Source organism: Nicotiana tabacum, chromosome 5, assembly GCF_000715075.1.
Source record: "Nicotiana tabacum cultivar K326 chromosome 5, ASM71507v2, whole genome shotgun sequence".
Taxonomy (NCBI): domain Eukaryota; kingdom Viridiplantae; phylum Streptophyta; class Magnoliopsida; order Solanales; family Solanaceae; genus Nicotiana; species Nicotiana tabacum.
The window spans coordinates 52,654,021-52,667,352 of NC_134084.1; the positions used below are offsets into that span (position 1 = coordinate 52,654,021).

At 38.6% G+C, this 13,332-nt stretch overlaps 1 long non-coding RNA gene across 2 annotated transcripts; it reads left to right on the top strand.

The window, feature by feature from the left end:
* The first annotated feature begins 3,192 nt into the window (after positions 1–3,192).
* Positions 3,193–6,097, top strand: LOC107762395 (uncharacterized). Of its 2 annotated transcripts, XR_001642783.2 has the most exons (3): positions 3,231–3,601; positions 3,784–4,052; positions 4,521–6,097. It is a non-coding gene; the product is annotated as an uncharacterized LOC107762395 (long non-coding RNA). The 2 variants fall into 2 exon arrangements; XR_001642779.2 differs by having other exon boundaries at positions 3,193–4,052.
* Positions 6,098–13,332: the final 7,235 nt, after the last annotated feature.

Genomic DNA, 13,332 nt, shown 5'->3' on the forward strand with positions numbered 1-13,332 from the left:
TCTTGGCACGTTCGAGGACAAACGTATGTTTCAGTGAGGGAGAATGTAATAACCCGAACAATCACTTTGAGCTTTAGAATTTTGTTTGGTAGTTTGAGACTTTGAGTAGCTTCATATGATACATTATTACTTATGTGTATGGTTGGTTTTGATGTTCAAGAGGTTTGGGATTGATTTGGAAGAGTAATTCTCATTATGAAAGCTTAAAGTTGGAAGAGTTGACCAAGTTTTAACTTTTGAGACGACCTCGGAATCGAGATTTGATGGGTTCTATGAGTTCGTGTGTTGATTTTGGACTTGTACGTATGTTCGTATTTGCTTTTGTATGTTCCTAGTGGATTTTGACTCTATTTGTCGAAAGTTGGCAATTTAACGAATTAGATACTTTATAGGTTTGACTGGAGGTTTATTTTGATATAACCAAATTCCATTTGGTGTTTTGGAACATGGGATTAGTTCAATTAGTTGATTGGAACTTATGTGCAAAGTTTTGTTATGATCCAAAATGTCTGATTGTAACTCGGACGCATTCAACGAAGTTGGAATATTTGAAAGTCGAGATAATGATATTATCTTCAATTCGTGATTTTGATGTTATTTGTGGTGTTTCTAGTCTTTGCAGAAGTTTGAATCAGGTAATTGTACTGGTCGGTATGATTGGACGGGGTCCGCAGGGGTTCGGGTGAGTTTTGGACCATTTCTAGACCCTTTTCAGGTGCTGCTTTTTTGCTACAAGAGCATACATAGCGATCGCGGAGCTCTGGTCTTGTAAATCGGATTCGCGGAGAGACTATTCACAATCACATAGAAGAAATTTCTACTGTCACTAGGCTATTTTCGGGAGCTTTTATCATTCAATCTATAAGGAATTTGGAGATAATTCAAAAATAAAAGTTATAGCCCTTTATGTCTAGTTTTTAGGACACAAAACGTTTTTCATTCAGATTGTTTTACAAAATATTATGGCTGTTAACAAGAGGTTGTCTAGGAAGAGTTGAACAATTTTGGTCTAGTTTGTTCATCGCTATCGCGTAGCTTCTTGGACCCAATTGTGAATGATAAAATCATGCTGGAAATTTTGTGAACCGCGATAGCGGGGTTGGTGATCGCGATCGTGAAGAAGGAGGCCTGGCAGGGGTATTTCATACCTAGTTTCAAGATTTGGAGTTATTTTCAAAAATTTTGAGGCTTGGAGAGCGGATCAAGGCAATTTTAGAGATGGATTTCACCAATATTCTTAGGGTAATTAATATCTACTTAATTTTGGTCATATATCATGAATCTCCATGGATTTCTACACTTAAAATATGAATTTTCAGAGTGAATTTTGAGGTTTTACACTATAATTTAAGAGAGTGTATTTTGAGAATTTAACCACGGATTTGGAATTGAATTTAAAAACTAATTATATATTTGGACTCGGAAGGATATGGTCATCGATATTTGGTATCAGGGTTGAATTTTGGGCACACGGGCCCAAGTTGACTTTTGTTCATGTTTTGAAAATTCATAAAAAGATCAAAGCTTTATTGATTGGCATTGCTTCCTATAGCATTATTTTACTTTGTTGGATAATGTTTGGCTTGTATTTGCATGATTTGAGGGTTAGAACGTGGTTTTGATGCGATTTGAGGTTGAAGACTAACCTGGATGAGGTAAGTATCTTGCTTAGCTTTGGTTTGAGGGATTTTTTCCTAATAAATAATATTGGTTGCTACATGCGGAGGTGATGTATATGCGAGGTGACAAGCGTATATTCATGAACCATGTTTATCTATGCTCAAGGTAGTCTTTAGGTTGTATCATGCTTTGTTTTGGATATGTGCTTCCTGCTATCATGTTTTATATGTTTGTATGACTACATGTACTCTTTGAATGTAGGTTTTGAATTCCTATTTGAACATGATAATCATTGTTTTATGGCGTAACCGCCTAGTCTGAGTTGTAGTGGTACATGTCGCACTAGCATACACCTTAGCATGCTATTTTTCTCAATCCACGAGCATGTGGTTTGATATCCGTTATTCGTATATATGTGTTATTGTTATGCTTTCTGTGAGAAGTACTTGATTGACATCACGTGAGTGGCATGTGCGGGTTGAGTTATTATGGCACGTGAGATGTATGTGTGGTTGTTAGGATTATAACACGTGAGCTGTCTGTGTGGTTGTTAGGATTATAACACGTGAGCTGTCTGTGCGGTTGTTATAATTATGGCACGTGAGTTGTTCGTGCAGCGTGTGGATTAAGATCCACCACCCTAGGGTCATCCTCCCATGTTTCTCTCTTAATGACATTGACACGGATTATGGAAAAACTGATTAGTGGTTGGACTTTGCGCATCTTCTCTGTATGCAAACTCCTTGGATGTATACATGATATTTACCACATATCTTCTCTATATGCTAGCTCCGGATTATATGCATAACTTTTTTGCATATCTTCTCTATATGTTGCTTTATATGTTAATCCATTTAACTTCACTTGTTTATTCATGCATGTCTTCTCTATATGCAACTGCTGGCGGGTTATTTGATATTTCATGCATATCTTCTCTATATGCAATTATTGACGAGTTATTTGATATTTTATGCATATCTTCTCTATATGAAACAGTTGATGGGTTATTTAATATCCAATACATATTTTCTTTATATGCTGAACTTCTAGTTTATTTACAATGCTTGTATGGATCTTCTCTATATGCACTGACTATCTTACTTGTACTTCATGCTTAGATTTCGGTACTACTGTTGTGTGCATATATATATATTTATGAATTGTTCAAGTTTCATAAAGTAAGTATCTTTTGAGTTAAATTACCGTCACTACTTCACTAAGGTAGTCAAGATGCTTACTAAGTATATGGTATTGGTTGTACTCATACTACACTTCTGCACTTTGCGTGTAAATTTTGGAGCTGAGCTGTTGCGGATGACGAATGCTAGCATTAAAGAGGTACCAGCGTTTCAGATACAAGCTACCACTTATTCATGGTAGTTTAGAACTTATATTTCTGTTTCTGAAAATTTCAAACAGATGATGTAATCTTTCTTCATAGTAGAGTTGTAATTGTATTCTTATTCTTAGTCGTTCATGGCTTGGACTACCAGTCCTTGGGATAGTTGTATTAGTTTCCTCCATCATATTTATTGTTTCTTGATGATCTCTCGTTTGAGTTGAGTTATTTATTGTTTGGCTTACTTAATATGTTGGGGTTAGGTGTCATTACGACTATATGGATTTTTGGATCGTGACAGTGTGGCACCTGCTGATGCATGAACTTCAGCGGTAGTCTTCAATGCCTCGTGCCCTATAGCACTCACCATAGCAAATGGCAAATTTATTTAGGTGCTATACTCAGAGCCTTGCACCCGATACTGTGCCTGAAATATGTCCCCTGTATTGGCCGTGTCGCACCTAACAACACAACAAAGTCGAGCCTGGTACTGTCTGTGTCGCACTCTCACCGCTCCGACGTAAGTTATTTTTATTATTTGGATCAACTCGACCCAACCCCTTTTTTTTAACACAATGAACACCATTTTAAAACACACTCCCTCTTCCCTTTAGCCACTGCTACACCTTACCATGAGATAAGGTAATTTTTCTATCTCTTCTCTATTTGGGGTAGTATCTTCTTTCCTTATTTCATTCCTAATTTAGTTCTAGCTTAGTTCTTTTTTTTTATTCTCATAGTTATGCTTAACAATAGAGGAAAATAGTGAAAAATGTATCCTAACCCTTTCTCCACATACTTGTTCTATTGCTTGCTGATATAAGTACTAGGAACACAACTCCCAAGCCGATTTGGAAGGGCGAGGTAGTCCCTCACATTCAACCATACTCAAACACAATTTGTGCGTGCTAAATGTTCGATGAATTATCTCAAAGGTGATTAAAGTCTCAATTAGATTCTGAGTCTCTGGGATTGAATCAATTCAGTGTGATGATGACTATAATCATGAGAATTAAGTGTGGGGAGGATCAACAGAGCCGAGGTAGTTTTGAAAGCGTTAAGGCCAATGTCGCTCGTGGCATGTGCTAAACTAGTAAGCTGTCGAGCTGCTTAGTTTATGGCTATATTTATGAATCAGTTTTGATATATTATGAATTGTAAGGTATTGTTTGCTGCCCATATTAAAATGTTGTAGTAAGTTACTGGAGTCATTCATGATCTATGCTAATATCATTCATGTGGATCATCTGTTATTGCTTTGCCCATGTTGTGCATACTTGAAAATTAATCTTGTCTATGCTAATTAGTTAGGTTGAGTACTTCTATCACTCATGTTGAATATGCAGCCATTCTCTGATGTTGCGTGGATGATTATACGCTGAAATATTTAAATATGGCACGTTTTATATTAGAAAGGTCAATTTGAGTTAAGTAGGGTTTGAATGAGTACCTTAAAATTGTCAAAGTGCTCTGATGCTTGAGTTTTAAGTATGGGGTCGTTTCAACCCACTTATGCTTTACATATTATATCCTATGACTAATGGATTGTGTTTGTTTGTAGGTTCTTAGAAAAATGGTTTTTCCTAACCAAGGTGGTGCTAAGGCTAAAGTTAAGGCTCCAGCCAAGACCTTTACTTCAGGACTGTCAGCAAAAAAGTGAATCTCACACTGAGGCTCTGTCTAGCTTCCAAGGTAAGGGCAAGCAAAAGGCCTCTACTTCAACCCCAGTTGAGCCACATGATAAGAAGAAGATATCTTTAGGTTCAAATCTGTGAAAGCTTATGGCAAGGCTTGGTGCAAGAAGTTTAAGCCTCCTACATACACATGATGCAACTATCAATGAACACACCTTCAAAGTGAGTTTATGTTCGCATATGAGAAGCTGTATAAAATAAGACTGGGGATTAGTGTTCAAGAATCCATGCGAGGGAAATGTTAGCTTGATACGTGAGTTCTACGCAAATTGGGATGTTTATGACGAGGAGAACTGGTGCCCACATGAGGGACACTTATTGACATATCACCGATTGCTTTGTGAAAATTCTTGGATGCCTCTAATGTTCCTACTAGATCGCTATCTGAGTTCATAAAGCATCCTGACTATCAGGCTATTAGACACACTTTATGTGATGTCAATTTTGATGCTTTGTGAATTCATGACAAGAAGAGGGCACATAGTTGTTTCCATATGGGAAAGTTCTGAGGCCCGCTTAGATTTTGTTGAAGTTGGTACGAACGAGGATTCTGCCTGGTGACCACTACACTAATATATTGAGAGAGCGAGTGTGTTTAGTCTACTTCTTGATGATTGCGAAGCCATCAACGTAGGATTCTCAGTGTGATTGGAGATTAAGTAGACTAGGACTGGAAAGGTTTTCAAAATATTCTTTGGCAATGTGCTTACGGATCATTTGCGCTCGGAGGGAGTAGAGGAGGATCCGAATTGTGATATTATTTTTGTCATTGTGGTAAGGCGTACTATATTATTAGGGTCAAAGGGCCATAAGAGGATGGGCGTGAGCACTTAGACTGCAGCTGAGCGCTATATCGAGATGGTTGTCTGTTTGCCCACTTCTCTCGGATGTTAGATCTTGAGCTCTAACTTAGTGGTAGAGCAGTTGTTGAGGATGAAAGGAGTCATCTACTTGAGTGACACCCGTTCAATGTCCATGCTATATAGCTGGTTGGTCTTGTGTCAGGTACTATGGTCCTGCCAGAGGAAGACGAGAACACTCTAGAGCCATCTGTCCACGAGGACAAAGCTGAGAATAAGAAGGCTACTGTTGATGATGAGGGGACCGATGGAGATGAGCCTAACCCCTATGGTGTCTACCCTGAGGATAAGGAGCAGGATGCTGCGGTCTACGAGATTGATTCAACGGGACAGGAGTTCCCTTTACCACCCTTATGTATTTGATTTTGATTTTGTTATGCATTGGGGACAATGCACAATTAAGTGTGGCGTGGGGGAAACCTTTTCTATTTTTTATCTTTATAGTAGTAATATTCGAATTAGTTGTATTTTTTTGTTTAGTCACTTGACTTTATTTTTAATTTGTTTCTTGCTTTCCTTAGTTTTGTTTGTAATACTCGCACTATTAATGACCCATAATGGTTAGTAAGTTCTTTATTATATTAGTAGTTTTCACTTTCCTGATATTGAAAAATACCAACAAAAAAAAAAAAATTAAAAATTGAAGAAAACTACAAAAATATTTTATGCTTTCTTAGGTAGTTTTAGATTAATTTAGCAGGTGTGCATCAGTTCTTTTTAAGAGATGTAACTTGAACCGAATAATTTTCTAAGAATAGTTTAGGACGTAGTTAATAAAAAAAAAAGACTGATATGATTTCTAGGGGCCTTTTGATTTGTTTGGTACCATCGTTGTTAGGCTAGGCATATAGATAACCTTTCCCATGAATTTTGAGGTCATGTGTGCTTTGAAAATTAAATAGCATGCTTTATGACAGCTACTCTCAGTTTCTTGAATAGTTGTATCATCTTAGTGATATGTGTTTGATATTTTATTGTCTTTGTGGATACTTGCTGTGACTTGAGAATTGAGATGGTCGTCCAGAGTGAATCATGTGCTATGAAGTGATATTTAGTATTGCATTTTGTGGCATCTCATATTAGTCTAGAACTTGCCTTTTATGTGGGTCAAAGCAAAATGAGTGAGTCTTGTTGAGTATGATTTAGGCATTTCTTTGATTAGGACTTAGCCTTTTTCCCTCCATTGTTGATGTTATTCATAGTCAACCATTTTGAGCCTATAAACCTTTTCTTTGGCACCCATATTACAAGTCAATTTTTTTTTGTTCTTAATGAACTCTTTAATAAACTTTACCTTCGAAAGCACGTAAGTCGCATAAATGAGCGCCAGAAAAAGTAAGATAAATATTGGGTATCTTTTGGTGAAACCACTGAAAGGAAGAAAGATACATTTGTGTAAGAAAAGAACTACTAGCGGGAATGCAAAGATAGGGAGCTCTATTATTTTTTTTAAATAAATACATCTCTCATACAAATTGATCCATGCTAGCAAGTTGTCAAAATATGAAGTGCTTAAAGAGAAAGAGCCTAATTATGTGATGGTCTCTTGGCAAGGCAATACAGTTGGTTACGATGAATGTGCGCTCGAGAGTGAATGGTATTGTATCAACAAGTGCTTAGGAATGTTAGTCACTACTATCCCAAATATATTCTGCATATCCCTTAACCTACATTGCATCCCTTGAAGTCCTATTTTATTCTACATTAGATAGTGTCACGATCACAAAATCGATCCGATCGTGACGGCGCCTATCGTGAAACTAGGCCAGCCGACACATTTCCAAAATAATCCATATTTCATATAAAACTTAAGTTAAACCATTTTTTAACTGAAATCCAATAAAAGGTACATAGTCAAACCAAAACAAAAGCGGAAAGTAAAAGCCCGACCTCGGGTGTCACTAAGTCAAGAGCAATACTACAATAGTTCCGAAACAAGCTAAGACCAAAATAGTCTGGAAATAGCAACAATGTACTAATAGGAAGATAGAGAAGGAGAAAGGCAAAACTGCGATCGCCAGACATCTACCTCGCTATCTCCGTGAAGTCTGCGACCGGAATAGTCAACAGCCGCTACTGTGCCCTGAGATACCTGAATCTGCACACAAGGTGCAGGGAGTAACGTGAGTACACCAACTCAGTAAGTAACAAGTCCAAACTATGGACTGACAGGTAGTGATGAACCAAACCTCAACAGGTAATACAATTAAACTGTACAGAAAATTAGGCATGCTTGCAGTTCGAGTATTAGACTCAACAGGAAATAAATACAAGTGTGGAGTATAAAGCTCCACAAATCTCTATATACCAATGTACAGAAAGCATGAAAAAATGTACCATGTACATCCACTCTCAAGTGCTCAACCACTCGGTACTGTATATGGCCATTCGGCCCAAGGAAGATCCATTCCGAAATATATACACATTACAAACCGCCGTCATCCAGTACCGAGGAAGGCCATTCCAACCCTATGGAGAAGATCCATCTCCAGGTATAAATACTTCGGACAAGATCCATATCCAGGGAAGATCCATCCCTCAATAACATCAACTATGCTCACTGGGGGTGTATAGACTCCGGAGGGGCTCCTTTCAGCCCAAGCGCTATCACAAGCCAACGAAGCCATAATCAATAATCCGCTGCGGCATGCAGCCCGATCCCATACCGTCACTCATAATTAGGCTCTCGGCCTCACTCAGTCATAACTCTCCAGTCTCACACACATGGGCTCACAATACCAAGAAACTAGCCTGGAACAACGATATGATGTACCAAATAACAATAACTGAGACTGAGACATGATATAATATGCATGGACAAGACTGAGTACAGAATATCAATGGAGCTAATGATATAACAGCAAGAAACGACCTCTCGGGTCTCAACAGTTATCGGCGTGAAGCCTTAACATGATAATTAGCATGATTTATAGCTTATTAACTTAATTACATAATCATTACACATGTATCAGCAAGAAAGAGTCACTAAGCGGTGCCATGGAATGATCCAGGCCGCAATTCTCACGGTGCACGCCCACACGCCCGTCATTTGACATTTCGTCACCTCAATATTAATCATAGTGCACATAGTTTGGGGTTTCGAACCCTCAAAACCAAGTATGGAAGCGTTACTTACCTCAACCAAGCAAAAACAATAACCCGCGATGCCCTTGCCTCTCGATCCGGCCTCCAAATTCTCCGAATCTAACCAAAATCAGTATATTATCATCAACATACACTAAAGAAATGAAACCCATACGAAAATTATCAAATTAGATAAAAAATCCCAAATTTGCTCAAACCCGGACCCCGGCCCCACGTCTCGAAATCCAACAAAAGTCATGAAACTAGAAACTCCTTTCACTCCCAAGTCCATACATACCAAAATCATCAAAATCGAACCTCAAATGGTCCCTCAAGTCCCCAATTTAAACTCTCCAATTTCAAGCCCTAATCTCCCAACTTTCTTCTCTAATTTCCACTAATATCATGATTAACAATGGAAAAATGGTCATAAACAGAAGATATAAGGTCCAAGTAGCTTACCCAACTGATAACCCTTGATCCCTCTTGAGAAATCAATGCCCAAGCTCCACACCCGTCTTCAAAAATGGAGAAATTAAGCAAAATTCGCGAAGAAGACCTTTTTATACCTTCTATCCAGTTTATTCCGCATCTGCGGTCTCAAACACTTAACCTTGGAAATCCCGCTTCTGCGGTCAGCTTCTCGCTCCTACACTCTCGCATGTAAGGTCCTTGTGCGCGCCTGCGGTTCTCCTCAGCTCCCCAATTCTTCGCATATGTGATCCAATCTCGCTTCTGCGAGGCTCGCACCTGCAATCCCCAATCCGCAGGTGCGGAAATGACAGAAGCAGCAAAGTTCAGCTGCTCAAACCAAATCCCAATCCTTCCATTAACCATCCGGATTCATCCTGAGGCCCTCGAGGCCTCAACCAAAAATACCAACAAGTCATAAACCACTATTCAAACTTATTCAAACCGTCGGAACACCCCAAACAATACCAAAATACCAAATCAACCTCGGATTTAAGCCTAAGAACTTAGAAACTTTCAAATTCCACAAATAACACCGAAACCTATCAAATCACCTCCGAATGACGTGAAACTTTGCACCACACGTCACAAATGACACTACGAACCTGCTCCAATTTCCGGATTCTATTCCGACCACGATATCAAGATTTCCATTGCCGACCTGAAAATGCCAAATTTCCCATTTTGCCAATTCAAGCCTAAATCTACCACGAACCTCCAAAATACATTCCGAACATGCGCCTAAGTTCAAAATCACCTAACGAAGCTATCCGAATCATCAGAATTCACATCCGTAACCTTCCACTCATAAGTCAATATCCGATTGACTTTTCCAACTTAAGCTTCTAAATTAGAGACTAAGTGTCTCATTCCACTCCAAGACCGCTCCGAACCCTAACCAACCAACACGACACGATGAAATACAGCTAAACAATACATAAAGAAGCCAAAATGGGGGAAATGGGACTGTAACTGATGAAACGACCAGCCATGTCGTTACATCCTCCCCTATTAAACAAATGTTCGTCCTCGAACGAGTCTCGAAACATACCTGAAGCCTTAAACAGGTGTGGATATCTGCTCTGCATCTCCCACTCGGTTTTCTAAGTAGCCTCCTCCATGGGCCGACCTCTCCACTGTACTTTCACTGAAGCTATATCCTTTGATCTCAACTTTCGGACCTGCCTCTCCAAAATAGCCACTGGCTCCACATCATAGGTCAAATCATTGTCTAACTGAACCGTGCTAAAATGCAAAATATGAGACGGATTGCCAATATACTTTCAGAGCATAGAAACATGAAATACCGGATGCACACTCGACAAGCTGGGTGGCAAAGCAAGCTCATAAGGCACCACTCCAATCCTCCGAAGCACCTCAAAAGGCCCAATGAACCAGGGAATCAATTTACCATTCTTCCCAAATCTCATAACACCCTTCATGGGTGAAACCTTCAGTAGAACCTTCTCTCTAACCATGTAATACACATCACGAACCTTCCTATCAGCATAACTCTTTTGTCTTGACTGCGCCGTATGAAGCCGCTCCTGAATCACCTTTACCTTGTCCAAAGCATCCTATACCAAATCTGTACCCAGAATCCTAGCCTCTCCCGGCTCAAATCAACCTACTGGAGATCTACACCGTCTCCCATACAAAGCCTTATATGGAGGCATCTGAATACTCGGTTGATAATAGTTGTTATATGCAACCTCTGCTAGTGAGAGAAACTGATCCCATAACCCTCCAAAATCAATGACACAAGCGCGCAACATGTACTTCAATATCTAAATAGTGAACTCGACTGCCCATCCGCATGAGGGTGAAAAGATGTGCTCAACTCGACTTGAGTACCCAACTCTCGCTGCACGGCTCTCCAAAACTGCAAAGTGAACTGAGTACCTCTATCTGAAATGATGGAATTTGGGACACCATGCAGGTGGATAATCTCTCGGATATAAATCTCAGCTAACTGTTATGAAGAGTAGGTAGTACACATAGGAATGAAGTATGCGAACTTGGTTAACCGATCCACAATCACTCAAATAGCATCGAACTTCCTCAAAGTCCGTGGGAGTCCAACTACAAAATCCATGGTGATCCGCTCCCACTTCCACTCTAGAATATCCATCTGCTGAAGCAAGCCACCCGGTCTCTAATGCTCATATATCAGCTGCTGACAATTAAGGCACCGATCTACAAATCTCACTATATCTTTCTTCATTCTCCTCCACCAGTAGTGTTGTTGTCACGATCCAAACAGATGGGCCGTACGAGCACCATATACCTTACCCAACCGAGTACCAATATAATGTATGTTTCATGTCATACTATCATAGATAACTGAGCCGGAAGGCTGCCGTGAGTTAAGTAGAATATAATATGTGATACCAATTTATACATAAGACATACGGGCCTATAAGGCCAAACTAACCACTCGTATACTGAACATAGGCCGACAAGGCCATACAATCTTTTACGTACATGACATCTGTCTACAAGCCTATAAGAATACATAATTTTCATAAAGGTTGGGACAGAGTCCTGCCATACCAAACAATACACGTCTAAATCATACTAACCAAACAAGCAACTCCGAAGCAAATGGAGCGCACCAATATCTTCCGCTGAGCTGATAGCCTACTTGGAGGGCTCTCGACCTGTATATCGGGACCTGCGAGCATGAAACGCAGCATCCCCAAGCAAAAAGGACGTCAGTACAAATAATGTACCGAGTATGTAAGGCATATAAATAAGTACATAACAGACATAGAAGAAATATAGAGTAAATAACTCAACCTGTAAGTCTGGAAAACTTTGTAAATCATAAAATACTTATAGTGTCATGCATATACGTATGAATGTCATATCGTGCATAGATACATGTTTCATAACATCATCAGCCTCTAAGGGAATCCCATCATATCATCTCGGCCACTATGAGAAAAATCATCAACGTATACCAACTGATCAAGTGGTGGTGCGTATATAACGTCGTAACCTTTTCCTATATCCCATATACATATATATATGCATATATATATATATATGCATATATAATGCCATCTAGTCATGGGTCAATGTACATGAATGCAATGCATGATAAGTACGTTAATAAAATCTTTCGGAATGTCATAAGACCATTATGTCTTTGAGTAATATCATGAAGTAAACTTTTTCAACTTACGTATTTTTTGAGACCCATGAAGAGATGATAGAATAATATGAAACATGGAGAATCAAGAACATAAGCATCTCTGGCACTTCTATGAATAGAGTCATTTGTGGAAGTTGTGCATTTTCTCGTTTCGTTTTTATCGTATGGATCATGCCAAAAGAAAAAAGGGATAACCTTAACATATCTGAACCGATTTTCTTGAGAAAGATTGCATCGTATTCCCTTATAATTGCAAAATCTCACAACAGTAACACAAATCCAATGCCTACTAAGTGATTCATCATGTGTTATTTAGTATTGGAGTAGGAAAATGTTATGATTTCCTTCATGAGGTCTAACGTGAGTTCTTAATGGAAAGAACCATTTACTTGAATATCTTAAAAATCTAAGAGACCAAATGAACTAAATTGGTCACGCATCTCTTAAGTGTGTTTGAATGGGTGTGGGCCCACTTTAAGTGGTGACTAAGACACTTTAATCGACCAAAATATGACATCTTGCAAGACTTATAAGAGTCATATTAATTGCAACATTTTGCTGCCACGTTTTCAAGGTTATCTAAAAGATTATAAGAAGTTATCAACCCATTTCTTAATAACTTTTTAATTTTCCATTAACCAATACCCCACATAATTAAAATTATATCAACTTACTTAAAATACTACTTACTTTTAACACACCTTATACACCTTACTATCATGATCATGTAGTATCTTGTATGACACTAGTCCATAAATATCAGGTATTAGTGCTCAGCCCGTATATTATCCCAACATGCCAAACTTGGACGAAAATTCATTTTCTTTGACTTACTTCCCTTCTCATCTTTACGAATTTACTCATCACTTGTGAAATAGCATAATCCGTATAATCTCCGAATAATCTTTTCCTTGGACTGATGTCAATTACCTTACGACAAATTCAATGTACAATACTATAGGGTGCAATATCGTCGTAATTTAATACTACGAAGCATAACATCATCATAATGTAATACTGCAATGCGTAACATCATCGTAATATAATACTGTAGGATGTAACATCATCGTAATATAATACTATAGGATGTAACATTATCATAATATA